Source organism: Salvelinus sp. IW2-2015, linkage group LG5 (assembly GCF_002910315.2).
Source record: "Salvelinus sp. IW2-2015 linkage group LG5, ASM291031v2, whole genome shotgun sequence".
In the NCBI taxonomy this organism is placed as follows: domain Eukaryota; kingdom Metazoa; phylum Chordata; class Actinopteri; order Salmoniformes; family Salmonidae; genus Salvelinus; species Salvelinus sp. IW2-2015.
In genome coordinates, this window is record NC_036844.1 from 11,040,477 (window position 1) to 11,045,855 (window position 5,379).

At 38.8% G+C, this 5,379-nt stretch overlaps 1 pseudogene; it reads right to left on the reverse strand.

Annotated features, from left to right (window-relative positions):
• Positions 1-4,342: 4,342 nt before the first annotated feature.
• The window catches only part of LOC139027796 (uncharacterized protein C2orf42-like), a 47,803-nt pseudogene continuing 46,766 nt past the window's right edge, over positions 4,343-5,379 (reverse strand).

Here is a 5,379-nt window from a genome sequence, read left to right on the forward strand (position 1 = left end):
TTTTGTTGGTGACGCTTTGATATCTTGATAATATGCAGCTGTTTAAGGGCAAAATCCACAGATGAAACAATAACAAAAAGGTCACTCCCGCTCTGTTTTGGTAAAAGCTGAGGGCGGGCCTGGAGAAATGTAACCACTCTTAGATTAATAGACAGAGCTATGGATACAAGGACAGATTTCTCTTTAAGTCTATCAAAAGTGTGCAAGTTTGAGCATGTGTCCATTATTTATTTTTTATAGCATGAATTAGATTGAGCAACAAAAGCCCACTTTTATTCTATAGGCTTGGATCCGCACTATGCAGCTGTTGCAAGAGTGCGTTTTTACTGCTGTCCACTGGTTTTAAAAACAATGATTGATAGGCAGCTTAACTCCTTGAATTCAACCATTATTGGGTTAAATACCATTTAGATTTGTGAACAGCCATCCGCAACAACACAATCCATAAGGCGCATATAGCTAAATGAGAGAGCAGCAGTGTGATTCAACATCAATGAGCTAATATAAATATCAATAATAAGTGATATCTGTATCGCCGTTGACTACACCACTGCTGTCATCCTTACCTTCAAGTGTTTTCTGGTTGGATCATCTTTTGAAACAACAGCAGTCGACCAATGGAAGAGACATAGCTTGGACTACAAAAGCCTATTCCCGCTCTTTTCACATTTGGTGTGTCATCATATGGTCTTGATTTGTGGTCAGACTTCTCTCTCTCTCTCTCTCTCTCTCTCTCTTCTCTCTCTCTCTTCTCTCTCTCTCTCTCTCTCTCTCTCTCTCTCCATCTTCTCTCTCCATCTCTCCATCTCTCCGGCTAGCGGCTAGGCAGCATGTTCCAGGCCCATTTTAATCACCATGAGGCTAAACTCTCTCCGTTGTGACGGCTCATTTGACGACAAAGGCAGCCCGTGGCTCTTTCTTCTCTTCTTGTGCCAAATACAATAACTCTCCTTTTTCTTTACCCTGCTCGCTTTTATAATTTCACAATTTTTCAATGTCAGGACCGGCCCTTTTGAAGAATTTTTATTGAATTTCCTGCTGGACCCAGCGCCAGGATTATTTTCCCATCCTTCTCTTCTTCTCCATTTCATTCTCTCCTCCTTTCTCGCAGTCTCTTTAGCATCTTTCTCCCTTTCTTCCTCTCTTTACATCTCGTTCAGACACTCATCCCCTCACTTTCCTTGATTTTCATCTTTCTTTATTGTGCGGTATATGTTTTTTCTTATCTCACAGACATTTTGGTCAGGACTGGGAGGGGCAGCAGGTAGTCTGAACAGACACTCTACTGAACACAAAGTCTCAAACACACCAGCCACACATTGTTAGGATTACCGTCCAATCATATAAGTGGTAGTAGGCTATAATAGACTATGACTTTATTAATATTATGTTATAACCTGATGTTTAATCACTAATAGTCCTTGCAACTGTATTGGCAATCTGTCGTGTAGAAGTAATAGCAGTACATCTAGACCACAGTAATACTAATACACATCATTGGACCACAGTAAAGCAGTACTCTTGACCACATCATCTAATACATCTTGACCACAGTAATACTATACTCTTGACCACAGTACTCCCTTTGGTCCTGTTGTGTCGGGACTATTTTAAATGTGAAGACTTAAGGTCTAATCCTACCTATATTCTTGTCTCCCTCAAGGACAAATACATAATTAAATACTACATCCCTGAAGATTTCCCATGTCGTGTCTGGACTATCATTAATGTGAAGACTTATTTATATAAATCAGTTCTCTAGGTTTAATTATTACGTGATTAACTAATCATGTAAACTTAATTAACTAGGAAGTCGGGGGACTACGGAAAATGTTTGAGATTTATAGAGTTCGATATTTTTCGATTTAACTCTTCAGATATTTTAATATCTGATCTATTAGTCTCATTATTAATACCTCATCAGTTTCTCATTACTGAACGTCGAAAACCTTGGATATCTGCACGAACCATAGCCTAAATCATGAATCAGCGCTAACAAATTGGCTCAATTATTTATTTATTAACTAACTAAATAATCACACAGAATTACATAACAACAAACAGTAGAAGTTGGTTACTAACGATGATAGAAAGTCCCTAGTGGGCTATTTATTTAAGCAGATATGATGCTTGGTATACAAAGGAAAGAGGGTGGGCCAGATAAGAGCGGGAAAGACAAGCTGGATTACCACACAGTTGATAATTATATAATCATTGAAATGCTAATCCTTGGCACATGAACGGCCGCTCTTTCAAGAATAATTGCAATGTATATATTTACGTCCGTATGTCATTGTTGTCTTCTCTGTTGGAATCCGGTCCGTCTGCTGGAGAGTCAATCGACAGAAAGTCTCTGGTTGTGTCATAATGGATACGTCAGGCGTACCCATGGTTGTCGCATAGAATGTTTCGGCTGTGGTCGGTATTCTCATACTAGACTTACGTAGTTTCTAGCTGTAGACTTGTAATTATACGTCTGGAATTTGCTCTTATTCTGTGTGATCGATAGTCCTCAGAGTTTAACATTTCCAGCCGTTGTAGCAAAACTACACTGTATGGTCTAATGGTCTATAGAATTGTAGCCATTCAACGTGGGGACTCTGTCTCAACGTTCTCTGACTGAATGTACATTTTTAGGAAGTGGGTTTTATATCTGTGGAAAAAGGGGTGGTTCTATGATGCCTATGTAATGTCTGGCTCATGGGGGGTGGCCACTGACTAGTTAAAACTTACACATCATTTAGTGCGTGCGTGCGTGCGTGCGTGCGTGCGTGCGTGCTAAAGCCTCTGCCCCAGGGTGGGTTAGTATTTGCAACAATAATATCTGGGCCGTTCCATGAAAATAGTGCCTTTTGCATTACCTTGATGTTTTTAAGTAGAAATTGTGTACCAATATTGACATTTYAAAGCCTGTTTTATTAAATGAAGTTCCCTGTAATATAGACCACATAGAGAACTCAATAACTCAGATTTTTTATATATCAATGAAGACTTGCTAAAGTGTCAAAATTCTGCCTTTTGACATGTCCCTCTGTACAACCTCTGTGACTTCTAGGAAGTTCTGAACCCAAAATGGCTCAGTTTTCAACATCGTTGTAAAGCCCCTAGTTATTTTGTTGCTTTGACAAAGTCATTTCTGAAGATGATTATWTATTTCATGTGATTAGTGATTCATTTATATCTGTTCCTCTTTTCAAGGACAACCCTGTTACATGWACTGAACTTTCATTTTAAAGATGAACTCCAGGATCTTAAGCACAACAAAATCGTAACATATCACACAAATTGCTAAATCCGTATGATATCATCCGAACTTGAAAAATTCGTAACATATCACACGTAATGGATGGCGTAGTACACAATTGGATGACGTAGTACAAATAAACGGGGACCCGTTGTAACGTGTGTCGTCGGATGAAGAAGGAGACCAAGGTGCAGCGTTGTAGGCGTTCATGATTTTGAATAAACTGAACACCGCAACAAAATAACAAAGTAGACAAAACGAAAGCGTACAGTTCTGTCAGGCAACAAAACAGCTAAACAGAAAATAACTCCCCACAAAACCCAAACGGAAAATGACAACCTATATATGATCCCCAATCAGAGACAACGATAGACAGCTGCCTCTGATTGGGAACCATACTCAGCCAAAAACACAAAGAAATAGAAAACATAGATTCTCCCACCCGAGTCACACCCTGACCTAACCGAACATAGAGAATKAATAAGGATCTCTAAGGTCAGGGCYTGACACCCGTTTTTGCTCGTAAGCACTACTTTCAAAACTACTGGCTGAAATTACCCAAAAGTTTAGAGAGGGCATTTTAATATGGTGAAACTAAATGTAACATCTAATAGTCAAATCATAGTTTGAAATCATGTGAGCTGGTTGTACTCTTTTTGGAKATTTTCTGGTGTTTTGTGGTTGAAAACTGAGTGGGTCAAGTATAACAGGTCAACCCTGTTACATATAGATAGACAGGCTAGAAATGTTTAAACAATTAAAAATGTTTTGTGAAGCTTGCATTCAATTGCCACTCCCTGTTGCACACKACAAGCTTCCATTCCCTCTGTCACAAGAGGACTTATGGGTGAMTRCAGAGGAAATTGACAACCCTGTTARGGTCAAACCTGTTACTTTATTTGGCACTTAATARGCACTTACTTTTATATTTAACCTCTTGAGATGGGAAAACTAGCTTTTTATAAAGTTGAATTTGTGCTTTTTATGACATTATGTTAAATTAGGTGAAATTTAAAAATAAATTGAGCAAGTGACACTTCTCAAAAGGCACCCAGTTGGTGGAACAAACCAACTCTCTCTGATCTGACTGCATGTCAATCAATGGGCGGAGCAACCAAACAGCATGTCCTCTGGGGGCAGCTGGGGTGAAGAGTTCACACAACCACACACAGAGAACTACAATCAACCTATTACATAAACTCTTAAAAATAAATGTGCCACAGGTGAACCATGTTCCCATAACTAGTCAAGTGCACAACTGAATGCATTCAAACAAAATGTTCTTCCTGATTTAACCCAACCCCATTGAATCAGAGAGGTGCTTGCTAAAGGGCACATTTTTCAAACCAGCAACCTTTCAGTTAGTGTCTCAATGCTGTTAACCACAAGCCTACCTGCCACCCTTTTGAAATTAAGAAGTTCTTTGAAGAACCATACAAAAATCKAAACCAGAAATGTTTTGGCCCTCCAGGACCAGAATTGAATTCCCCTGCTATAGGGGTTGAAGCCTTATTTGTGTATTTCTCAGGGAGCCTTTTGAGTGAATTTAAGAGTTACCAGTACCACCAATGACTGTGTTTGCTAATGACAGAGACATGGTTGTTGCATTCATATATTTTCAGCCCTGTGGTCTTCACCAACTTAGATTATAAGTGAATATGTCATTCAAATATAATTATTTAAGACAATACAAAGGCCTTCTTTTGAGGGCCTAGTTTTACCCTAATACAGTGGCCTTAAACTCATAGTTCATAAGCGACATTATGCTGGCTTGCAAAGTGACATGTAATTCAGGAAGACTCGAGGCTGTAATCGCTGCCAAAGTACTGAGTAAAGGGTCTGAATACTTATGTAAATGTGATATTTCAGTTTTCTTTTTTTTTTATACATTTCCAAGATGTCTTAACTTTTTTTGCTTTGTCATTATGGGTATTGTGTGTAGATTGACGAGAGAAAAAAGGTAAGGGGGTCTGAATACTTTTCAAATGTACTCCTGAATCAACACTAGAAATGTTACACTGAAAAATCAACACTATAACACTGGCCAATTTGCTGTGTTCTATGAATGGACACATCTGCAGGTTCATACATTTCAAATAGCCTTTTAGAATTCTGAAGATCCGTAGATGCACATC